Source organism: Phyllobates terribilis, unplaced genomic scaffold, assembly GCF_046119375.1.
Source record: "Phyllobates terribilis strain yellow unplaced genomic scaffold, ASM4611937v1 Scaffold_1__5_contigs__length_1240528914, whole genome shotgun sequence".
Taxonomy (NCBI): domain Eukaryota; kingdom Metazoa; phylum Chordata; class Amphibia; order Anura; family Dendrobatidae; genus Phyllobates; species Phyllobates terribilis.
Window position 1 is genome coordinate 164,726,224 of NW_027362761.1, and position 26,986 is coordinate 164,753,209.

General features: G+C 42.9%; 1 protein-coding gene across 5 annotated transcripts in view; it reads right to left on the reverse strand.

Annotated features, from left to right (window-relative positions):
* The window catches only part of SMARCA2 (SWI/SNF related BAF chromatin remodeling complex subunit ATPase 2), a 274,907-nt gene that overhangs the window by 192,940 nt on the left and 54,981 nt on the right, over nucleotides 1–26,986 (reverse strand). For 2 of the 5 annotated variants that reach the window (XM_073669320.1, XM_073669288.1), the window contains exon 1: nucleotides 21,036–21,192. The exons of 1 other annotated variant lie outside the window; for it this stretch is intronic. The gene's annotated coding sequence lies outside the window, so the exon portion shown is untranslated. Of the gene's footprint in view, nucleotides 1–21,035; nucleotides 21,193–26,986 lie in introns of those variants that run through there. 2 more of the 5 variants (XM_073669335.1, XM_073669325.1) reach the window with 1 other exon arrangement.

Genomic DNA, 26,986 nt, shown 5'->3' on the forward strand with positions numbered 1-26,986 from the left:
TGGGGAAAAAGTGAAATTTTTATTTTCACAAGGGTAACAGGAGAAAATGGAAGCCAAAATTTGTTGAGCAATTTCTTTTCAGTACGCAGACACCCCATAAATGGGTGAAAACCACTGTTTTGGTGCACAGCAGCATATGTGGCTGTACAGTATTGCTTAGCCACACGGCGAGACTTGGGAGGGAGCGCCGATTTTCCAAGAATAGTATGCAGACTTCATATATAGAGCCCCTAAGTGCTAGAAGAGCAGAATCCCTCCTCAAGTGACCCTATTTTGGAAATTATACCCCTTTGGGAATTTATCTACAGGTGTGGTGATGATTTTGACTCCATGGGTGTTTTCCAAAAACAAGCAGCAGTGGATGTTGCTAAGTAAAGATTGCAAACTGCTGTTGTAGTGACCAGTACGCTGTAGCGACCAGTACGTTATGCCGAGCTAGTGCTTCTGGAGACATGTACCCGTAAATTAGGCGGGCTCTCATCGCTACAGAAATGCCAAACATGTGGACGCTAACTGCGGTTTAGGCACACTGGGGGTCAAAAGGGAGGTGGGAATTTGTATTTAGGAGCACAGAATTTGCTGAATTTTCTTTTCGGGGCAAGGGCCATTTTGCTTTTCCAGAGCCTTTGTGCTACTAGTAACTTGGAAGCCCCCTATATTTCCGTTAAAAGATGATGGACCTGAGTGGGAACTTGCTTTTTTTGTGGACTGAGCTGAAACTTTTATTGTGATCCAAAATGTTATGTAAAATGTTCCCATTTATCCTGTGCCCTACGCTGAGCACCGATATCAGGGTTTGCATTTAAGTCTCCGAGTGAGGAGATTCAGATGAAACCCCCGAGGGATCCATTCACTATGAGGCAGCAGAGTTACTCTGGAGGCCATCTGGCCTTTGTTCAGCGGTGTCCTTTTTTACAGAGGTTCACAAAACTGTGGCCAACAGCACTTTTATGCACGCCTAAAAAAGATGGACACTATGGGATCACAGGCCAGACTGCGTATATGGTGTCTCCACCTACCTCATTATAGGAAATCTTCCACCGAGGGGTCTGTCTGAATCACGTATTTCAGAGATTTACACGGAAACCCCGGTGTAAGCGCTTAGTGTTAAGCACAGGATAAATCTGCACTGAGCCACACTGCGATCTTTGGGAGGCAGAATTAACAAATCAACAGCAGGTGAAGAATTGGTTTTATTTTTGTTTTACGCCGTTCCTCGTGCGGTATAAGTGATTAGGTGACTTTATTCTTCGGGTCGGTGCGATTACAGCGATACCATATTTATAATTGGGTTTCTATGTTTGGCAGCTGTCACACCCTAAAAAGGCACTTTTTTTACTGCAAAAACTAGTTTTTACATCACCATATTTTGAGAGCTATAGTTTTCCATATTTCAGCCGACAGTCATGTCGAGGCTTGTTTTTTTTTGCGGGACAAGTTTACGTTTTTTATTGGTACCATTTTCGGGCACAACAGTATTTGATCACTTTCTATTCTGATTTTTGGGAAGCAGAATAAACAAAAACCAAAATTCAGAAATTGTTTTTTGGAGGTTTTTTTATGCCATTCTGTGTATGGTAAAATTGATAAGACAGCTTTATTCTTCGGGTCAGTACGATTACAGTGATACCACATCTATATAGCTTGTGTTTTGGCGCTTTTACACAAACTTTTGTAGAAAAAATTATTATTTTAGCTTCACTTTATTCTGAGAGCTATAACTTTATTTTTCAGTTGATGGAGCTGTATGGCGGCTTGTTTTTTGCAGGACAAGAGATGAAGTTTTCAGCAATACCATTTTTATGTACATTTGTCTTTTTGAGCGAGTTTTATTCTGCTTCTTGTTTGGCGGTATGATACAAAAAAAAAAAAAAAGACAAAGCATTTATTTTTTAAGTGTTCACTAAAGGGGTCAACTAGTGGGACAGTTTTATAGGTCGGGTCGTTCCGGACGTAGTGATACCAAATGTGTGTATTTTTTTTTACCATAACATTTATTTATGGTTACAATATAATTTAGTGATTTTTTGTTTTTTTAATAAACTTCTTTACTTTGTCCCACTATGGGACCTTCACTTCTACAGTCTGATGGCAGTTCTAAGGCGTAGCAACGCAGGAGCAATGCTATGCCTTATAGCCGTCAACCCTGCAGACACAATTTAGTTAGCTAATGCACTACGCATTATTTAACTATCTTGCTAGTGCCTGGTGACCCAGATATAGTCATGACATCGGGTCACCATGGTAACAATCGCAACCCCGCGACATCATCGTGGTTTCTCCGATCCAAGAGCAGAGGGGTTTTTGTCCCTCTGCCTGCTCGCTAAATAATGCGATCGCAGATTTAGAGGGTTAAAGTGCCGGAATCGGTGCCGGGTGTCAGCTGTCAGAATCAGTTGACACTTGGCAGTGATCGCGCGTGCACAGCCTCTGTGGACCCAAAATCGCCTGGAAGTATCCATACGTCTAAGGTTGGTAAGTACCAGGCCACATGGACATATGGATACATTTAAGGTCATAAAGGGGTTAAAGAAGCACTCAAAATTGTTATACTTTTAATATATTGCACTCATCATATTATATAGCACTGTGTACTTACAATTGATCATTTTGCCTCTCTACCCAGCTAATTCTTCGCCATGTAGAAACAGGAAGTCTCTTGTCCCTGCAGAAATCATTCCCCTCTTCAACTCCTGACCAAGCTGCTCCTCCCTTATGCCAGGAAATTTTGCAGTGACTCATGAGTCATACAAGGATAATGTACCTCCTGTTTCTACATAGAGCTTAGATGGATTCAGCTAGTCAGTTTTTAATCATGTGATATAGACCTAATGGAAAAGAGGAATTAGCTGAGTAGAAAGGCAAACTGAGCAATTGTAAGTGCACAGTGCTATAATATGATTACAATATATTAAAAGGATAAATATTTTGATGGGAGGAGGAGTGCTTCTTTAAAGGAGGTGACTGCAGTGATCAGAGTTTAGTTCTCCTGAGGAAAAAAAAACTGTTTTGGATTGTATCAAGAATGCACTGTGTTGCCTTACTAAGTCTGTTTAACCCAGAACAAGCAGGCATTTCAATGAATAAAATACAAGTAAGGTCGAATTCACACATCTGATTCTGTCATGTGTGCAATTCAGATAGAACACCGACAACTTATTCTACAGCATTAACCCATCCGAATTTGGTCTGATTTGCAGACAAAACTTGCCAATTATGATCGGGTTTGCAATTCCAAAGGCAAGCACACGAATGCCATACATCTCGTATTCGTGTGTTGTCCATTTGAAACACAAAAAGGTTTATTGCTTAAATAACCTAATACTAGATTATCTGCCATACAAAAGGAACAACCAATACACAGTGAACATAGTACTAATATTCAGCTCCGTTCACATTCGGGGAGGAGTCTGATGGTTGGGAACGTCACCAATCAGCAGAAAGGGAACTTTTATCCGTCAGTACGGAGATGCAGTGCACATGCTCAACCACTGCTCCTTTCATTCCCTATGGGGCTACTGTGCACTGCTCTTTTCTCAGAAGCCCCAAAGAGAATGAATTCCGGCCCATTTTGTAATAGGGATAAAAGTTCCCCATTGAGGATAAGAATTCCTTGTTATATTGATCGGTGTGAGTCCCAGCTGTTGTACACCCACCAATTGGCAAATTATAACCTATCCTTAGGGTGGGCAGGGCTGTGGAGTCGGTAAGCCAAACCTCCGACTCCTCAATCTCCACGACTCCCTCATTCATGGCTCATGTTTAAGTGATAAATTTACTGTAGCACAGATTCATCTCAGCTAAAAGTCTAGACCAGGGGTCTCAAACACGCGGGCCCGCGGGCCGCATGCGGCCCCTGAGGCTGCTTTATGTGGCCCGCAGGCACAAACCCCTTGACGATCCCGACCTGGTCCAGGAGGAGCCGCCGACAGCAGCGCTGCATTGCCGCACACAGAGACTGTCTCCCAGCACAGCATTTCCAATGACAGCCGCTGGCCAATCAGAGGCCAGCAGCTGATATCTGCGTGTCGGCGCAGTGAGTATGATGTCATTGCCATATGCAGATGTCAGCTGCTGGCCTCTGATTGGTCAGCGACTGACATTGGAAATGTTGTGCTGGGAGACAGTCTGTGTGCGGCAATGCAGCGCTGCTGTCAGCGGCTCCTCCTGGACCAGGTCGGGATCGTCAAGGGGTCTGACTCTGTGATGCCTGCGGGCCACATCTGCAGGAAGGCCACCGAGGGAACGGAGGACAGGTGAGAATCATCTTTTTTTTTTTTTTGTGTGTGTGAAGAACAGCACAGGGGGCACATAGCCACAGGATGGGGACCTGGATGGGGCACATAGCCACAGGATGGGGACCTGGATGGGGCACATAGCCACAGGATGGGGACCTGGATGGGGCACATAGCCACAGGATGGGGACCTGGATGGGGCACATAGCCACAGGATGGGGACCTGGATGGGGCACATAGCCACAGGATGGGGACCTGGATGGGGCACATAGCCACAGGATGGGGACCTGGATGGGGACCTGGATGGGGCACATAGCCACAGGATGGGGACCTGGATGGGGCACATAGCCACAGGATGGGGACCTGGATGGGGCACATAGCCACAGGATGGGGACCTGGATGGGGCACATAGCCACAGGATGGGGACCTGGATGGGGCACATAGCCACAGAATGGGGACCTGGATGGGGCACATAGCCACAGGATGGGGACCTGGACGGGGCACATAGCCACAGGATGGGGACCTGGATGGGGCACATAGCCACAGGATGGGGACCTGGATGGGGCACATAGCCACAGGATGGGGACCTGGATGGGGCACATAGCCACAGGATGGGGACCTGGATGGGGCACATAGCCACAGGATGGGGACCTGGATGGGGCACATAGCCACAGGATGGGGACCTGGATGGGGCACATAGCCACAGGATGGGGACCTGGATGGGGCACATAGCCACAGGATGGGGACCTGGATGAGGCACATTAGTACAAGATGGGGGCCAGGATGGGGAACATTGCCACAAGATGGAAACCTGGATGGTCACATAGCCACAAGATGGGGACCTGGATCGGGAACATTGCCACAGGATGGGGACCTGGATCGGGAACATTGCCACAGGATGGGCACCTGGATGGGGCACATAGCCACAGGATGGGGACCTGGATGGGGCACATAGCCACAGGATGGGGACCTGGTTGGGGCACATTAGTACAAGATGGGGACATTACTACAAGATGTTTGCCATTATTACTATATGATGCTAATGGTATGACAATTTTACTGTATGTGGCCAATTGGAGGAAAGAAAATTGTAAAAATCAAAAAAATAAAAATAAAGCATGAAAAAATATTGGGCACTAAAAATGCTGTTTAATATGTAAACTAAAGTAAACACAAAAAAGTACACGTTTATTATCGCCACATCCATAACGACCCAAGCTATAAAAAAATAAACACGGGAAAAATGTTCAAAAGGTGTATACAAAAAAAAATGGTATCACTAAAAATGTCACATTGAACAAAAAATGCGGCCCCCCAAATTCAAATTTTTTCCATTTGTGGCCCATATATCCAGCCGAGTTTGAGACCCCTGGTCTAGACCCTTAGATCAGGAATAGGACAGACATTTATAGGACATTTCATAACTTTCCCAAATTCTTATGAAAAAATATTCCCCACAAACTGCATTGAACTACTGTACCCAATTTATTATATATTTTAGGAGTCGGTATAAAATGGACACTGACTCCACAGCCCTGAGGGCAGGTGATAACTAGTTTTCACTTGACAACCTCTTTAAAGTCTCATTGTAGATTTTCATATCTGCCGCATGCTCTATTTTTCTGAGGTTTCATTATGCAAATGTCAGAGTTCAGATTGCACTGATCTCTGGTTTTACTTGCCATGCTAAAGAAATAGATGTAGTGTGTGAACATGCCCTAATATAGTGTTTTGAACAGAATACTGTGGTTATGCCTGAAGACCAGAGTCCTGGTTTTGAGTAAAAATTACGTACTGAAGTAGCACCAAAAGTGTAAAATTCTGGTGAACGTTGCTTGTTAGGCTTGTCACACTAACTTCAATGGGGAAGGGTGTCGCTGACAGATCATTCAAATGAGCAGATTTGAAGCAGTGATCCCTATATTCCAACATGCAATGTTTCAATCAAGCTTTAAAATGGCGGTGCAAGCCAAAATGCTGTCGACCCCTTGTAGGTCTGAGTGGAATTTTTCCCAGCCTGATGTATGAATGCACACAAGTTTCTTAAATTATAGTTCTCTTACTAATATAAACAGACTGACAAAATAACAGAAAAGCGGATAACCAATTTGCCTGTGCTTCTTCTCTTGTCTATAAAATGAATGATTGAAAGAAACAGGAAAAAAAAAACACTGATAAAAAACAACTGTCAAGCTTTGTCTGGTTTTTGATTAATATATGCTCTTTTGTACTTTATGGACATAACTTATTTTTTAAGAAATCATAGGGAAAGTTTACAAATCATCACAGTAACAAAGAAATTCAGTAAATACAAAAATGGCGCCTGCCAACTGTATGAAACATCAAAACAGGCGGTGTAGAGAATTCTTGGAAAAGATCCAAATGTAAGCACAGAGGTCCTTCTCACTTACGTCAACCTGCTAATGTGAACTCTACAGTGAATTTCTGCAGAATCTCATGAAAGGCTGCTGGTGAACATATTCTCCTAGGAACAGTACCATAAGGGGGAGTCAGACACATGGCCATTGCCTAACCAAATACATCATCATTTAGGGTCTACACCAACATGCACATTTTCTTAACATGTCTTGAGAAAGCAGCTTTTAATCAGAGAAAAGTTTGCAAATATAAAGATCCTTTTTTGTTTACTTTATATGAGCCGAGGGAAAAAAGATCGAGAGAGATCGAGAGAGATTTTTTTTTTTATGTGCCTGCAGGCAGTACCATTCTAAAAACTAAATGAATCAGTAAAGAACACCTCTGGCGGGACCAGTGTCTATGATCCATATTAAATGGGTTATCCGGGCTTTCTGTAGAATTTGTATGTGAACCTGATTTCAGGCAAGTTTTGCTGTGTTTTTTTATGCGTTTTTTTTCACTGTCCTTCTGTCTCTATTTATGCATGTACATAAAGTTCTGTGGGGGAAAAAAAAGACCCCATTCTATTTTGCCATCAAAAAACGCTGATGCAAATTTTGGTGCGTTTTTTCAGCGTTTTTTTCACCACCCATTACTTCCTATGGGTGAAAAAACGCTGAAAGAAGTGACATCCTCTATTTTCCAAAAACCCAACCAAGGCACAAAATACGCAACAACAAAAAAAAATTGTGAACAGAGAATTCTGATTTCTCAGATTTTGCTGGTACTGCAAAACGCATCTGAAAATTTGCAAATAATCTGCAGCAAAAACCGCTGAAAAACACAACATGTGTGAACATGGCCTTAGTCATATGAGCAGCTCTCTCCTGATTCTGGAGGAGCTGCTCACACCCAGTCTGGAGTTTTCCTGTCTGGCAGACTGGTCATAACATTACAACTGTCACTAGGCCCTCAGTTTCGGCCAGATCTTGCCTCGGGCTCCAGCCTCCCCATGCAGCACACAGTGCAGGCAGTGGGGAATGACTTTGCTGGATTGGACTAAACCTTGCAATCAGCTGTTAGCAGGAACAGACTACTGAATTGAATGGCAGAGAATAAAGCTGAAAGTGTCTTTCCCCACTGTTCAATCTCAGGAAAGTCTGAAGTTCCTGCCAGGTCCTTTAGGCCACATGAGAGCCTCATGGGACTGGAAGACAAATAAATAAGTTGCTACAGATCCTCAAGAAGGAAAAGGCTTCTACATAGGCGAGTATAATGTGCTGTGTGTCTAATTATATAGCCAAACATCTATATATCTAAATCTATTATCCATTTATCTATCTAGTCTAGAGTTGCTGAGTCACGTGCAGCGCAGCATGACCCAGAAGTGGCTGTTGGCAAAGTCTATGGAGTGTCAGAACGAGGCTCCATAGACTATGTCTGCCCTAAGTGGGATTTTTTCAAATAAAGTCGTGAACGAGGGAGTGTCGAGGAAAGTTTATTTCAATAAAGTATTTGTGTGCGTTTTTCCTTTTTATTATCGGGTTAGTAATGGGAGTGTCTGATAGATGCCTCAATTACTAACCCCTTGGCTTGATGCCAGCGACATCAACCTCAAAAACCATTACCCCGATTGCCAAAGCACCAGGGCAAATCGGGAAGAGCCGGGCAAAGTGCTAACATTGGAGCATCTAATGTTCTGCACCACTTCTTGGGTGGCCCTTCCAAGCCTGATATTATAAGCCCACAGCTGTCTGCTTTACCGCGGCTGGTTATCAAAAATAAGGGTGACCCGTTTCTTTTTTTTTTTTTTATATTAATTTGATTAATACAAAGTTTGACAATAACCTCCACATGCCAGGCATTAAAGGGTTCAATGTTATATATATATATATATATGTATATATATATATATATATATATGTTCACAAAAAATGCCATCAAATATACAAAACAATGGGCAGATAGAATGTCAGATGACAAGCATCTGTCCCTAAGCATGCTGAAAAGACATAATAAAAAGAGGAGAACAGCTCAGCATATATTGCAAAAATAAAGTTTATTGGTGAAATATACATAAAAATTGTCAATAGAAAAGGAAACCAGGAGGTAATTGCAAAGTAGCTTTACAAGCCAGGTATATTGTAAATAGTAGGATCATAATAGATCTATGGATCTATAGAATTGCACATTTGCCCACAATAGTAGAGCAATAATAAATAACAAAATAGTGAACATTCAATATCACAAAATGGCAATGGGTAAAGACACAGAGGTCAGCCCAAATACATATAGACCTGCTAATATTAGTAAAAGTCGCCCTTACTAGGTTATGGGAGACTGTGTCAGAATTAAGGTGCTCACACATTATAGTTCCATAAACTCATTACCTGGCAGGAAAGCACAGCCCAAAAGGAGGGGGGGGGGAGGTGGTCAGAAGAGCCCTTTTCTATTGACAATTTTTATGTATATTTCACCAATAAACTTTATTTTTGCAATATATGCTGAGCTGTTCTCTTTTTATTATATATATATATGTTGCATGGATTTATATAGTGTGACCAAGTTGTCAAGCACTTTCCAAGTGATGCTAAAATCGTTTGGAAAAGTGCTTGACAATCCGCATGCGGAAATGCATGTGAAGAACGCTTCACATCCGCATGTCCCTGGCAGGAAAACGCATGTACAATCCGCATGCGTTTTTTTCTGCCAGGGAGATGCAGAAACGCTCAGGAAGAAATCCTGAGCATTTCTGCATTGTGGGCACTTAGCCTGAATATCATTATCTTTGCGCATAGGGAAACTGTCACCAGAAAAACTGCTATTAACCTGCAGGTTATTAACCTGCCTTTAACCCGAACTTAGCCAAACGCTGCGGGGAGAAAATTAACTTTATTCTCCCCGGCAGCATTCCAGCTTTAGTTAGGGGGGCGGCTGAGCCCCCAGCAGCCTCACCAAACACCCCTTCCTCCCAACTTGGGGCCCGCAGCTTCAGCCTATCCTGCCGCCGGCGGCTTCCTGCAGCGGCGACCCCGCTCCACCGCCTTCTCCCCGGCCAACGTTAAGTTTTTTTGATAGGCACAATGCCACAAAAAAGGCTGTAACAAGCGATCAAAAGGCCACATCTATCCCAAAATGGTACTAATAAAAACGTTGCCTCACCCCACAACCACATCGGCTGAAAATTAAAAACATTACAGGTCCTGGAAAATGGTGACACAAACCAATTTTTTTTTTGTGCAAACGTCTGATTTTTTTTTCCACCACGAAAACAATAAAATAAAAAAACAAAACTGGACATGTTGAGTACAGCCGTAATCATATTGATGAGGAGAATCATATTATATGGTCATTTTTACCACAAAATGTACACTGTAAAAACAATGTCAGAATTGCATTTGTTTTTTTTTTTTCACAATTTTACCACACTTAGAATTCATCCCCCCCCCCATTTTCTAGTACACTATGTGGTAAAATAAATGAGGTCATTCAAAAGGTACAACTTGTCCCGCAAAAAACAAGCCCTCATGTCTATGTGGACAGAAAAAATAAAAGCGTTATGGCTCTGGAAAAAAGGAGGAGGAAAAAACAGAAAAGCAAAAACGGAAATTAGGCGCAGCATAAACAAAGATGGCTAAGCCGGTATTCACACACGGAAAAATGGGCACATGCCAGTACAGCCGTGGTCACACTGTACACAGACTCCGGAGCGATATAAAATATTACAGGTTGGGGGGGGGTGATGTTACACAGGATCACTGCTCTGTTATTCCCAATACTGGAGTGATGATAGTGGTCAGCACAGGGGCAGATTACTGACAGCCAATGAGGGTGTAGTGGGCAAGCAGCCGGGCGGTGCCAGTTCTGGCAGTGAGGTTAGATAATAAAGCACATGAAGCTGTCAAGTTTGGTAGAGCCGCAGGTAAACAAAGTGGGTGCAGGGAACGAAGGATGGCAACAAAAAGCTAAACTTATAGGGGTGTGGTATATTACAATACAGCACACATTACAGTTAAAAAAAAAAAAAGAGGATTGGATTCGGGGGTCACACAACCTCTTTAACCCCTTCCTCCCCCCTAAGCCTGTTTTCACCTTCCTGACCAGGCCAATTTTTACAATTCTGACCACTGTCACTTTATGACGTAATTACTCTGGAACGCTTCAACGGATCCCACTGGTTCGGATATGACTTGCGTTTATTTGTGAAAATATTGGAAATTTGGCAAAAATTTCACAATTTTTAAACTTAATTCTTATACCCTTAAACCAGAGTCAGGTCACACAAAATAGTTAATAAATAATATTTATCACGTCTACTTTACATCTGCGTCATTTTTGAAACAATTTTTTTTTGTTAGGAAGTTAAAAGGGTTAAAAGTCGACCAGCAATTTTTCCATCATAAAAAAAAAAGTTTTTATTTAGGCAAATTATTTTTAGGGACCACATCCATTCGAAGTGACAGAAAATACCCAAAAGTGACATCCTAAAAACGGTACAAAAATGTTAATTTAGCCCCAAATTTTTTTTATTTTCACGAGGGTAACATGAAAATATGGACCCCAAAATTTGTCGAGGAATTTCTCCTGAGTACACCATTTCCCCAAATGTGGAGGGAAACTACTGTTTGGGTGCATGGCGGGGCTCGGAAGGGAAGGAGCACAGTTTGACTTTTTGAACGTAAAAATGGTTGGAATCGAGAGCGGATGCAATATTGCGTTTGGAGAGCCCCTGATGCGACGAAATAGTGGAAACCTCCCCCAAGCGACCCCATTTTAGAAACTATACCCCTCGGTGAGCACCTTGAACACCCAAGTGCTTCACAGAAGTTTATAACGTTGAACTGTGAAAATGAAAAAATAAAAAATTTGCAAAAATGTTGGCTTTCCTCCAAGTTTTTCATTTTCACAAAAGACTAACAGTAGAAATTGCACAACAAATGTGTTTAGTCCATTTTGCTCCAGAGTACACAGATATCCCATATGTGGTTAAAAACTACTTTTGAGGCACAGTGCAAAGCTCAGAAGGGAAGAAGCGCCTTATTGGAGTTCACATTTTTCTGGAATGGTATGAGGGCGCCATGTCACATTGGCAGAGCCCCTGAGGTGCCAAAACAGCAGAAAACCCCCATAAGTGACATCATTTTGCAAACTATACCCCTCAATGAATTTATCTAGGGGTGCAGTGAGCATGTTAACACCAAATGCGCCTCACAAAAATGTATATACCATTGGGCGGTGAAGAAAGTATAATTACATTTTTACCAATAGAATGTTATTTTAGCCCCAAATTTTTAAATTTTATATGAGCTAATAGGAACAAATGGACATCTCAGTTTGTTGTGAAATTTCTTCTGCGCACGCCGATACACTACATGTAATCGTGAACTACTTTTGAGGCACAGTGCAAAACTCAGAAGGGAAGGAGCGCCGTAATTTAGTACAAATTTTACTATTATAGTTTGTAGTTTGCAAGTGACATGACCCACTGGTAGAGCCCCTGAGATGCCAGAACAGCAGAACCCTCTATAAGTGACCCCATTTTACAAACTACACCTCTCAATGAATTCATCTAAGGGTGCATTGATCATATTGACACCACAGGTGTGTCACAGAATTTTATACCATTGTGAAGTGAAGAAAAAATAATTACACTTACCACAAAAATGTTGCTTTAGCCTCAGATTTTACATTTTCACAAGTGGAAATGTGTATATATAAAAAAAAAAAAATAAAAAAAAAAATAAAAAAAAAAGGAGGGCACCAAAATGTGTCTCACAGTTTTTGCTGAATGTAGAAATACCCCATATGTGGCTATACAGTACAGCTTAACCACACTGCGAGACTCGGGAGGGACGGAGCGCCATTTGCCTCCTGGAGCGCAGATTTTCTAGAATAGTTTGCAGACTCCATATACAGAGCCCTTAAGTGGTAGAAGAGCAGGATACCCCCTCAGGTGACCTCATTTTGGAGATTATAACCCTTTGGAAAGTTAGCTACAGGTGTAGTGAGGATTTGACTCTATGGCTATTTTCCAGAAACAAGAAGCAGTGTTTTTTGCGGAGTGAAAAATTGCAAATCTTTTATTGTAGTGCCCCATACATTATGCCCAGCTCGTGCTTCTGGAGACACGCATCTATAAATTAGACAGGTTCTCATCGCTACAGAAATGCCAAATATGTGGACACTAAATGTCGTTTAGGTACACTGTGGTGCTCAGAAGGGAGGGAGGGCATTTGGATGTGCAGAATTTGCTGAATTTATTTTGGGGGAAGAGCCATAGCGCTTCTCCAGAGCCTTTGAACTACCAGTAACATGGAAGATCCCTATATTTCCGTTAAAAGATGATGGACCTAAGTGGGGAATTGCTTTTTTTTTTTTTTTTTTTTGACAGATTTGAAGCTTTTATTGGGAACATTTTACGCAACGTTTGGGATCACATTTATCCGGCGCTCTACGCTGAGCACTTACATCAGGATCTCCAGCTAAATCTCCAAATGACGAGATTCAGATGAAAACCCCCAAGAAATCCATTCACTATAATGAGGAGTTATTCGGGAGTCTGTTTGGCCTCTGTTCAGGGGTGTTCTTTTCAGAGGTGCACAGAACTGTGGCCAACCGCACTTTTATGCATGCTTTAAGGCTATGTGCCCACGATGCAGAAATGCTGCACATTTTTTCCGCTTCTCCCTGGCAGGAAAAACACATGCGGTTTTTACATGCGGTTTTCCCGCCAGGTAGAAGAGTTTGTCAAGCGTCTTTGCATGCATTTCTGCATGCGGGCTATCAAGCGCTTTTCCAAGTGATTTTAGCATCACTTGGAAAAGTGCTTGACAACTTGTTAACACTATATAAATCCATGCAACCGGCATGGATTTATAGTAGTCTGACCAAGTTAGTTAAAAAAAAAAAAAAATAAATAAGAATGGTAACAAATAAAAATAAAATTATACTTGCCTTCCGATGTCCTCCCAGTGTTTTCTCCGCCGCGTCTGGTCTCTTGCACTGCTCGCAGTGGTGTGAAGGACCTGCGGTGACGTCACTGAGTCATGAGACAGGTCACATGACTCAATAACGTCATGGCAGGTCCTTCACAACACCGTAACCCATACAGCAGACCAGACGGAGCGGAGAAAACGCCGGTAGGACATCGGAAGGTAAGTATAATCTTTATTTTAAATTCTTTTTTTTACAGTTTCTATGGTGCCCAGGTCTGGATGACCTGGGTACCATTCGCACATTGAACCCTGTGATATCCGCTTGTGCACATGTAGTGATGCCCGCTTGTGCACATGTAGTGATGCGGATGTCACGCGGTCCAATGCAAGTCAATGGCGGCGATTACGCTGCGTGTCCGCAAAATGAATGAACATGCTGCGGATTTTTGAGCGCAGCATAAATGCTGCGGAAAAATCCACAGCATGGGCATTGACATTGCGGCTTGTCATTGGGGACGGATTACCAAGCGTTTCCGCTGCGTAAATTCCGCAGCATAAACGCTTGGAAAATGCTTAGTGGGCACGCAGCCTTAAAAGACGGACACCGCCGGATCATAGGCTAGACGGCGTCTACAGTGACTCCATCTGCCTCATTATAGGGCATATTCTGTCAGGGATTCTGTCTGAATCACGTTTTTCAGAGATTTACACGGAAACCTAGATGCAAGTGCTTAGCACAGGATAAATGCCTTACTGCGATCTTTGGGAGGCAGAATGAACAAAACAGCTGCAGGTGAAGACTTGGTTTTATTTACGCCGTTCTTTGTGCGGCATAAGTGATTAGACGACTATATTTCAGTTCGGTGCGATTATTGTGATACAGATTCATATCTTTTTTTTTTTTTCTTCCCCATATTTTGAGAGCTATAATTTTTCCATATTTCGGCCGTCATGAGGGGGTTTGTTTTTTGCGGGAAGAGGACACTTTTTTTGGTACAATTTTCGGGCACATTACATTTTTTGATCACTTTCTATTCTGATTTTTGAGTGGCAGAATGAACAAAAACCAGCAATTCAGGAATTGTTTTTTTGTGAGGGGGAGGGGGGCTTATACCATTCCACATGTGGTAAAATTGATAAGACAGCTTTATTCTTTGGGTCAGTATGATTACAGCGATACCACATTTATAGTTTTGGCGCTTTTATACAAAAACTTTTACAAAAAAAAAATATAGTTCTCAGAATAAAAGATGCAAAAATAACTTCGTTTTCCGCTGATGGAGCTGTATGCAGCTTGTTTTTTTGCGGGACAAGATGATGTTTTGAGTGATACCATTTTTATTTACATTTGTTTTTTTGATCGCGTTTTATTTCACTTTTTGTTCGGTGGTATGATGAAAAAGCATATTTTTTTTTACGGTGTTCACTGAAAGAGTTAACTAATGGGACAGTTTTATAGGTAAAGTCATTCCGGACGTGGCAATACCAAATATGTATACTTTATTTTTTCATACAAATATTTATGGGTACAATATATTTTCTTTTTTTTTTTTTTTTTTTTTTACTTAGTCCCTCTATGGGACTTTAACTTTTTGCAGTCTGATCGCTGGTATAAAGCATTGCAATGCACGGGCATTGCAATGCTTTATAAACTGTCAGTGCTGCACTGACATAAGCTTGTTAGACCATGCACTGCGCATGATCTGGCAAACCTGCTAGCCCTGGAGACCCGGATGTAGTCATGACGTCGGATCACCGTGGCAACAAAATTTTATGCCCATTGTGCTTCTATTTGCCGCTGCGTAAACTCACCGGTGGCTCGGCTTTACAAGATGCAGCATGTCAATTTCTGTTGCGGAGAAGCTAGTCTCCGCAACAGAAATTTCCACAATAGAATGTATTGGATGTGGTAACTCAGCATGTGTTCAATGAACACATGCGGATTTACCAGCGTGATCGGATACAGCGCTTAGGACGCAGTGAAAATACGCTGTGTCCAAAGCGCTGCTATTGCCTGATCATCGCCACATTGACCAAAAACAGTGAGCCTATCATTCTGAAAAATGTTTTAGACTTTCCCAAAAATTCCATAACAAGGCCTTGCCAACCAGGGCAGTGGAATCTGTAAGCCAAACCACTGACTAACTCCTCAATTTCCCTGACTTCCGACTCAGACCCCAACTCCACAGCACTGCCTCACTACTGGGCATGTATATAAAGTGCAGCACAGATTTAGCTCAACTAGAAGCCTGAATCCTTAGATCAGAAATAGAACATTTCATAACTTTCCAAATTCTTATGGAAAAATTTATAGCACACCCTGCATTGAACTACTGTACCCAATTTATTAGATATTTAAGGAGTCGGTCCATTTTATACCGATTCCAACACCACCAAAATGGACACCGACTCCACAGCCCTGTTGCTAACACTGAAATCGCAGGGTCACATTGCGACATCATGTTTTGATCTTCTATGGAGTTGCATTGCAACCTGCGACACAGTCACAAATGTTTCCGAATTAGTTTGTTTCTCATTTGCCATAGACTTCAGTGCGAGTGGCAAGCGACAAGTCACATGCCGCTTACAACCTCTTTTATCTTGGCAATTTAATTTTACAGCAAAAACAGGGCTCTAAAAAGTCGTATAACTTTAAATCACAGACAAGTTGCACAGAAGTTGTTTTTTTTATTATGTGACTATTGTGATAATTGCTGTCATGCGACAAATATTGCGATTTAGTCCTATCCTTATGGACCAGAATAATAATTGTCTGAATTCATATGTTGTGTCCGTAAAATAAGGTCTATGCTCAAACCTCAATACCCGGCCCTGAACTCACTGCCATACATCGAGTAATCCCATAATTACAGACAAAGATAGCCACACACTTCACAGAGCAAGGCTATCCTCAATGTCATTAATATGAAGAGACATTTTCTACCTGCTGCAACATTCATCACCTCCTGATTGCAGACTTGCAGGCAAAGGAGTCACAAGCAGGGCTGTGGAGTCAGTAAGCCAAACCAGACTCCTCAATTTCCCTGACTTCCGACTCCCAACACCACAGCCCTGCCTCACTACTGAGCGTGTACATGAAGTGCAGCCCAGATTCATCTAAACTAACAGCCGAGATCCTTAGATGAGGAAAGAATAGACATTTATGGGACATTTCATAACATTCCTAAATTCTTATGAAAACATTTACAGCACATACTGATTGTACTATTGTACCCAATTTATTATATATTTTAGGAGTCGGACCATACTGACTAATTCAGACTCCACCAAAATGGACACCGACTCCAACTCCACCACCCTGGTCACACAAATCCTCTATTTTGGTGAATTCTGGGGGTCCCAACCGCCCTAGTCGTGAAACTCACACTGACAGTTATTACCCATCTAGGGGATAGGTGATAATTTCTTTAGGCTAGAAATCATTAAACTTAATGGGAACCTGTCATAAGAAAGTATTTACCTACAGTCTTAATGCTTATTGGCTAGTAAATATCGTTCCACACATATGACTGTAACATGATGTGTGGCTGCTGGGGGGAAAAGTTATATTCTCAATGCAGCTAAAAACATCATGCTAGACTGCCACATGTGTGTGAAAGGGCATTTATCTGCAGATTAGCACTAGGACTGTAAGAAATACCATTTTTATTTCTGATGACAGGATCCCTTTAAATCACACGTCAAACTATGGCCCGTGGACCAAGTCTGGCCCACGGGTGATTATATTTGGACTGCGACAGCAGAACCACCACCCCTCCGTGGGCCCCGGTACACTGTGTGGAGGACCGCGTGGGGCCCGGTACACTGAGTGGCCTCTGACTTTGTCCTAGTTTTTCATTTGGCCCTCTGTGTGTTTTGAGATTGACATCCCTGCTTTAAAAGAAACCTGTTATTAGATTCATGCTGCCCGAACCAAAGGCAGTGTGTGAATCAGATCCTAGCTGTGCAATTGCAGCCAAGTATGATCTTCTCCAAAATGCCATGTAGTTTGAAAGAAAACAGTTTGAAAAGCAGGCCGGGAACCATAGAAATAGACGTGACTATTACATTGTGGTCCCCAGTGGACTTTTCTCCACCTTGCTCCAGTTAACTCTCCCTATGTACACACATGGAAAACAGTCACCTGGAGCAGTGAGAGATAACCTGGCCGGGCGTGATTGATTTGTCTCTTGTCTCTCTAAAATCATCGACTGACTTTTGAAAACGAAGCTAAAAGGTGTTGTCCAGTCTAAAGCCAATAAGTCACTATGTGACTGGAGAACTGTGAATCCTTACATAGCACACTGCTATAGAAAAAAAGAATCAGCACTTACTACGCTTTGTAAATTGGAAGTCCATGGGAGGAAAACCGGTGGGTGCCATGACTCCAGCTGGCGTGGCTCAGCGACAATGGAAAAGTGAAAAGAGCGGCATTTCCACAGGTAAAATAAAAGCACTGTTTTATTTCTTTACACCATAAAACCCGACATACAAAAGATAAAAAAAAAAAAAAACTGACACGTCGAGTTTTATGGTATAAAGAAATAAAATAGTGCTTTCATTTTACCTGTGGAAGTGCCACTATTTTCACTTTTCCATAGCGCACGGCTGGGAGGACTCCCGCCGTGAACAGCGGTCACGAGGCCGCATGGGATAAGTATACTCCTGGCCAGAATCCAACTAGATTGTTTCTGGCCTCGCGCAATACACCGCCTTCAACGTGTCAGAAACGGTCTAGTCGGATTCTGGACAGGTGTATGCATACGGCATACTTGCGGTCATGTGGCCGCTATTCCTGGCGCTGATACCGGGAATCCTCACAGCATGCAGAGCACCCTAGGTGAGGGTTCACAAGTCTGCAGTCACAGAGTGGCTGCAGAATTGCCATTTTAGAGCAGACAACCCCTTTACATTTTCTCTGAAACGCCAAATTGTTAAAACATACAAGGCGGCAAATTGGGCAGCCAGGCTGATTCATGCTGCCCATGGCTCGGGCAACATGAATTCAGTGACAGGTTCCCTTTAAAGGGGGTTTTCCACGAACAAAGTTATAATTATTCAAAGATCTATTGATTAAAATTAAGTTCCACAATTGTATGTGTTTAGAAAAAAAATGAGACTTTTGCAAGCAAATTTTTTTTTAGTAATACTGACTTATGCAATTCTCCATGATTACCTTCGGACAACAGTGCCTTAAAGTGGTTTTCCCACGAGCAAAGTACATTTTAAGTCAATAGATCTCGGAATAATAATAACTTCCACAATTGGATGTATTCAAATAAAATGTCCCTGTGCTGAGATAATCTTATAAATGTGCCCCTGCTGTGTACTGTGTAATGGTTGTGTCTCACTGTGCAGGAACATGGTCTGATCATACCACAGCTCCTGGGCAGGGGAGGAAGCAAAAGAGTATACAGAAATTACAGCAGGGGATCACAGCTGATTATTCCTGTGAGGTAAAACATTTCCCTGCCTGTTTTTAAGCAAGGTTTTTCCTCTCAGAAAGAATCAGCTGTGATGTCGATGAGCCAAACCACTGACTCTGACATTTCCGTCTTCCGACTCAGACTCCACAGCCCGGCCTCACTACTGAGCATGTACATAAAGTGCAGCACAGATTCATCTCAACTAAAAGCCGAGATTCTTAGATCAGGAATAGAACAGACATTTATAGGACATTTCATAACTTTCTCTAATTCTTAAGAAAACATTTACAGCACATCCTGCATTGAACTACTGTACCCAATTTATTATATATTTTAGGAGTCGGTCCATTTTATACCTGTACAGAGGACTGTGTGGGGCCAGCTATTCTGTATATTGGATGGCCCGCGACTTTGTCAAAGTTTTTAATTTTGGCCCTGTGTGTTTGACATCCCTCTCCTAAGATAATCATGGAGAATTGCATAAGTCAGTAATACAGAAAAAAATTAAAAAAATTACTGGCAAAGGTCTCTGCAGACACACAACCTCATAATAATACATTCCAAGCACAACTCCAGTGTTTGTTTTTTCAGTACTGGAGTGATACCACAAATGAAACTTCCCTGACCCTAATATAATACTCACGAGCCGCTCCGGTCTCATGCCACCATCTTGTGACTGCAATTTCTGATTGAGCAGAAGTAACAGTTACAAGCTCTCAGTGTACGTCTATGAGAGACTTGTTCTGGCTCTCCGACTTTGACCAAATACTGAATGTGTGAGCGTGGCCTGTGTTTGTAAGGCAAAATCAGGAGTGGAACATATTTCACCCCCTCCAGGTTTTGGCCAACAAATACTGATGTAAAATACTGAACGTGTGATCGTGGCCTTTACAGCGAGTAGTGACTTCCGGATCACCCAGCCAACACTGGAGCGATCCGACAACTCACAACCTGTAGAAGACGACCGGAGCGGCGCTGATAACAGATGAAGGCGGTGTCTGGAACGTATAATACTAGGGGCAGGGAACTTAGATTAGTGGCACTAGTCCAGTGCTGCAATAACAAAATAAACCCATAGTATGGTGGTGTACGCCAGTCCAGATGCTGGTTTAATTCCCATATTTATAGCACCATAGAACCATTAATGCAGCATTTTGGTGTTTAAAAGGGGGTGTTAGGTGATAACTTATTGATGGGTGGGGATCCAGACCACCCACCAATCGATAAGGATAGGTGCAAGTTATTTTCAGTGGTCAACCAATTGAAACACAATTGCCTAAGTGCAAAAATGTGCCTATGCTCACGTGAAGTTGGCCAACGGCGAAGTGTTAAAGGAACATCTCTTAAAAGAAGCATTTCTGTATACTCGGTCCCGTGCCGTGCGACAAGTTCTGATCCGGACCATGTGAATGGGCGCATAGCCTCCCCCATGTGTAAACCATGTACACATAGCCAGCCAACATGGGAGACTCCATAAGAAGCACTAGGACCAAGTAAGAAAGTTTGTGGCCCCACAGGAGACCCATTGGCTGGGTGGCGAGGGCCTGCCATGCCGTTAGGAGCTGAGCGATAGCAAACACGCAGCCATGTGACTAGAAGTTCAGCCTGTCCTCCTCACACAGCAGCAGCTCGACTTCTCTGGGAAGTACGAGAAGCAGCCATGACGGTCTGTGAGACGAGGGTGACCAGGACGACAGCTCGCAGCCGAGAACGAGGCTCCGGCGTTATACAGCCGTCTCCGGGCGGCCACAGCTCGCAGCCCAGCGCCAGGCTCCGGCGGGTGCGGGCGTTATACAGCCGCCTCCGGGCGGCCACACACAGTACAGGGCACGGTACAGGGCACAGCTCGCTCAGTCCCCCGCCATTGTATGCAGTGAGGGGAGCTGGCCTCCACCGTGCTGCAGGGAATCGACATTTAGGAGAGGAACCAGGGGAGCCATGTTTATTCCCTCCCCCCTCTCTCTCGCTCTCTGGAAAGTTTGTACACCCGATCGATTGCTTCTCTGACCGGGACCAGATTCAGGCTCGGCCACCGTTACCGAACACGAGTACACGGCGCAGGCAGGAGGCGGGCTGCTTACCTGCTCGTCAGCGCCGGCTGTGCTGAGCGCTGTGTGGGTGTATGTTCTGTGAGTGTGGAGGTAAAAGCTTCAGGCCCTGTTCCTGTTCCTCCTCCCCTCCGTCATGTCATCGTGATCAAACATGTCTGAGTGTTTTCCGTGTGACTTCCTGACGCCGTGGACGCAGCTCTGCCGCCCGCGCACACCATTACCACTGCGCGCGCCCATTTTAAAAGCGCCGGAGTTCCACTGTGAGGAATACAAGAACTGGGATGTCAGCCATGTCTACACTGCCTGCTCACATACAGCATAATCCGCAGTAATCCTCCTCACCTAGCACAAGCTCCAGAGGAAAAGCCTTTATCTCTAGCCACAGGCATGGCAAACGGCGCAGAAGTCACCTCACAACTCCATGACTAAAAGCCCATCTATTTAGTACTAGTATGGCGGTCGTATAGTCGCCTGTTTACACAGCCCGCGCTGTAAGCTGACTATACATGTAAAGGTACCGTCACACTTAGCGACGCTACAGCGATCCCGACAACGATACGACCTGGCAGGGATCGTTGCTGCGTCGCTATGTGGTCGCTGGTGAGATGTCAAACAGTTAGATCTTCCCAACGACGTAGCAACAATGCGGCGACCCGTAGCGACCTGTATAACGATGCAACGCAAATGCACGCCTATGTGTCCCAGTTTTGAGTCGCCAACGAGGTCGTTGGTAAGGTGTCAAACACACCGATGCATGCTACCCAGCGGGAGCGCAACGATCAAAAAATGGTCCAGGTCATTCTGACACAACCAGCGATCTCACAGCAGGGGCCTGGTCGCTGCTACCTGTCAAACGTAGCGAGAGCGCTGTTGAGGTCGCTGTTGCATCACAAAACTTGTGACTCAGCAGCAATCTCGCTTAGTGTGACGGGGGCTTTAGATGGCGGTCAGCTGAACAATGTCTGGGCTGATCTCTTTCCCAACAGCCATCTCGGCCCTGGTCTCTCCCACACTCAGCCGAGCACTTCTACAATCATTTTATTTATATAGCGCCAACAAATTCCACAGCACATGTACAGGCAATAAAGGTATTATAGAGCAGGGGTCTCAAACACGCAGCCCACAGGCACTGTAGACCCCGGCTGGCCTCTGACTGGCTGGCATTGGTATTGCTGTGGAGAGAGCTGGTCTCTGCGCAGCAATACATCTCAATTGAATGTGCATCCAAGGACGCCCCTCCAACTGAACTAAAGCTGCCGACAGCGAATCCCTGGAGCGGCTGCGACCGTTAGGGTATATGCACACAGGAGCCACTTCGTGTCTATGCAGCGTCCAACCCGCAGCATCCAGATGTTACAGCATAGTGGATGGATTTCTAGAAATCCCATGTCCACTGTGCACCCACGCACACTGACATGCGGCACGTCTTTCCAGACGGCAGCATGTCATTTTCTCTTGCGGGTCTGCATGTGGACTTCCCCCATAGACCTAATCCCTATGAGGAACATCCACATGTAAAAAAAAAAATCGCGCCGCTCAATTGTATAATGAGGGCGGAAGCCGCGTGGCTATTCCTTAGCGTCAAGGCTGCAGGCGGCTCCTGACTGCACACATACCCTTAAGGGGTCTACAGTGACTGCGGGCCGCATGTGCAGTAAAGAGGATGCCGAAGAAACAGACGACAGATGAGAAGAATCTTTATTTTTTTTTATGTGTATGTGAAGAACGGCACAATAGGGAACATTACTACAAGATGGAGACATTACTACAATATGGGGACCAGAATGGGACATTACTACAATATGGGGACCAGAATGGGACATTACAAGAATATAGGGACCAGAATGGGGCATTAATACAATATGGGGACCAGAATGGGGCATTAATACAATATGGGGACCAGAATGGGACATTGCTACAATATGGGGACCAGAATGGGTCATTATTGCAAGGTTAAGACGGGGATGGTCACATTACTACAAGGAGGGGACCAGGATGGGGCATTACTACAAGATGAGGACTAGGATGGGCACATTACTACAAGATGGGGGACATTGCTACAGGATGGGGACCTTACTCCAAGATGAGGACCAGGATGGGGCATTACTACAATATGGGGACTTGGATGGGGAGATTACTACAAGAAGGGGACCAGGATCGGGCGTTACTACAGGATGGGGAGATTACGAGAAAGAAGCTAGGATGGGGCGTTACTACAAGACAGGGACCAGGATGTGGCAAATTACTACAAGATATTTGTCATAATTACTACATTACCTATTGTAAGACAATATTACTGTATGTGGCCAATTGGGGGAAACAAATTTGTAAAAATGTAAAGTAAAGCATGAAAAATTATTTTGCCACTAAAAATGATGTTTTATATATACAGGTGCATCTCACTAAATTAGAATATCATCAAAAAGTTAATTGATTTATTCAGTACAAATAGTGAAACTCATATATTATGCCAAGTCCTGCTGGAGAATAAAATTTCCATCTCAAAAAAGCTTGTCGTCAGAGGGAAGCATGAAGTGCTCTAAAATTTCCTGGTAGACTGCTGCGCAGACTTTGATCTTGATAAAACACAATGGACCTACACCAGCAGATGACACATGGCTCCCCAAACCATCACTGATTGTGGAAACATCACACTAGACCTCAAGCATCTTGGATTGTGTGCCTCTCCAGATTCTGGGACCTTGATTTCCAAATGAAAATTGGAACTCGGGGACCTTGTGGAGTGTGTCAATGACTGCCTTCTGGACATCTGTCAAGTCCGCAGTCTTCCCAATGATTGTGAAGCCTACTGAAACAGACTAACGGACCTTTTTTAACACTTAGGAAGCCTTTGCAGGTGTTTTTTGTTAATTATTTCAATTTACTGAGATAATGACTTTTGTGTTTTCATTGGCTGTAAGGCTATGTGCCCACGATGCAGAATTGAAGCAGAAAATTTCCACAGCGTTTCTGCATGTTCTTGCGGATTTTACACGCGTTTTTGCAGCGTTTTTACATGCGGATTTGACTTGCGTTTTTCAAATGCATTGTGACCTCAAATCTGCATGCGGAAACGCACACATACACTGTGTTCCAAATTATTATGCAAATAATATTTTCTCAGATTTGAGTTGAAAACTGTTTGATTTCAGTTTGTAATAACCTGCTAATGCTTATAATTTCAAAAATGACCATTTTTTTGTTCTTTATTAAAATGAAAAGATTGAAAACTCTGCTGTGCATAATAGTTTGGAACATGCATTTTGAGTGCAGTTTGAGTGTTTTATTTTTTTAAAAATATACTGTTATCATAGGCAGTTTGTACAAAAACCTTTCAATTGTACTCTAATAGTTATTTGACTGGAAAATTACAATGACTGCAATTCATATAGGCAATTTGGGAAAATCTGAGAAAATATTATTTGCATAATAATTTGGGACACAGTGTAATGGACATGCTGCAGATTTTTCTGCAAGGAAAATCACCTCGGAAAATTCCGCAGCATGTGCACAGAACATGCAGATTTTCATTGGGGATCATGGGGCACAGATTACCAAGCGTTTTTCAAGCATTTACTCTGCGGAAATTCCGCATAAAAAATGCATAGTGGGCACGCAGCCTAAGCCATAATCATCAACATTAATAGAAATAACCACATGAAATAGATCACTCTGTTTGTAATGACTCTATATAATATATGAGTATCACGTTTTGATTGAAGAGCTGAAATAAATTAACTTTTTCATGATATTCTAATTTTGTGAGATGCACCTGTATAGATAAACTAAATTAAACCAAAAAAGTGCACATTTGTTATGGCCACATGCATAACAACTCAAGCTATAAAACTACCATAACAAATACGATGAAGGCCATATAAAAAAAGAAAATAAACATGCCAGAAGTGTTAAAAAAAAATCAAAAGGTGTATAGAAAAAAGAAAAGGTATCACTAAAAATCTCAATGTCCTGTAAAGAATGTGGCCCCCCAAATTTAAATTTGACGAGCGGCGGTTGCTACGGTCCAGCTTCATCTGCTTTATCGCACATGGTGAAACTAGCGTGAGAAAGCTGTAAGTCACAAAATTTTAGCACAGCCTAGATTTATGCCAAAATGTTGTGACCTCAAAGTTTTTTGAGCCTGTGTGCCCACGATGCGTTTTTTAAGCGTTTTCGCAGAGGCAAAAACGCTGCAGAAACGCTTAATAATCGCATGGTAGTAGGCCTGCCATGTTCCCCAATGATAATCCGCATGTGCTGTGCACATGCTGCGGAAATTTCCGCTGCAGATTATCATTGCGGAAAAAAACGCAGCACTACCAATTATTTTGTGGAAGCGCTGCGTTTTCGCCGCCATTGACTTGCATTGGACCGCATGACATCCGCATCACTGCATCTGTACATGCAGAATCTAAGCGTTTCAATGTGCGGATGGTACCCAGGTCTGGAGGACAGGAGACTCTCCTCCAGACCCCGGTACCATAGAACCTGTGAAAAAAAGAATAAAATAAAAAATAAATATTTTATTTACCTTCTGACGGCCCCAGCTCTCCTTGTCTTCACTTGCCGGCAACTCAAGGTGGACTGAAGGACCAGCGCAGACATCAGGTCCTTCAGTGTACCGCGAGCTGCCGGCAGCCAGGACAGTGAAGCATGACTGCGGGGGCCATCAGAAGGTAAGTATAGATTTATTTTTTTACCATTCTTTCGGTCACACTATATATGCTGTTTGCATGGATTTATATAGTGTGACCAAGTTGTCAAGCACTTTCCATGTGATGCTAAAATCGCCTGGAAAGCGCTTGTCAACCCGCATGCGGAAATGCATGTGAAGAACGCTTCACATCCGCATGTCCCTGGCAGGAAAACACATGTACAATCCGCATGTACAATCCGCATGTACACTCTGCATGCGTTTTTTCTGCCAAGGAGATGCAGAAACGCTCAGGAAAAAATCCGGAGCATTTCTGCATCATGGGCACGTAGCCTTACATGGAAATGCTTTGATGAATCAGGCCCTCATTTTTGTGCATTTTGACTTGCCAACTGGCCTTTTACTATATGGTATATATATTTAAATATGTGCATTGTAATCAGCCCTGCCTCACTGCTGAGCATGTACATAAAGTTCTGCACAGATTCATCTCAACTAAAAGCCGAGATCCTTCGATCAGGAATAGGACAGACATTTATAGGACATTTCATAAATTTCCCAAATTCTTATGAAAAAATTTATAGCACATCCTGTATTGTACTACTGTATCCAATTTATTATATATTTTCGGAGTCAGTTCATTTTATTGCAAATCTGACTCCACCAAAATGGACACCGACTCCCACATCCCTACAATTTGTTTTTGGTATTTTCTGGATCATATAGATCAACCTGGTATACATTCCCTTTTAGTGGATGGTTTTAATTGTTTATTTTCATGAATTATAAATAAAGTAAAGTTACTTTTATTGGGCTTTTTGCGCTTCCATTGTTTGCAGGGGTGTTTTGATGCTTGGAAGTGCCCTTTATTTATTCTGGCTTTATATAGAGGTTTATGGATGTGAATGTAGTCTGCAACATCATGTCGACTCATGACACTTTGGCCCTGATTCATCATGTACGTTTTTTTTTCCTCTTTAAGTCAGTTTCCTTTTACGTCTTGTGGTATTCGTTCCTGTTTTTTGCACCAAATTCTTTAAAATCGCGTACACAGATCAAGAATTTTGCACAAAGTCACACATTTCACAAAATGGCACAAAAATTGTTCCAAAATGCTGGTATACTCAAAAATACACGAGGGGAAGGTGGAATGGAGTTGCACCAAATTTTATGACTTTTTAAAAAGTCACAATTGATGAACTAGGCAAAAACATCTGGGATCGCTGTCTGGCCCCTGATTAAGGGATGTATTAAAACATAACTTTTATTTAAAATTACATCAGGTTGTCAGTGTTATTTCTAGAGTATTCTATCTCTAAAACCCATC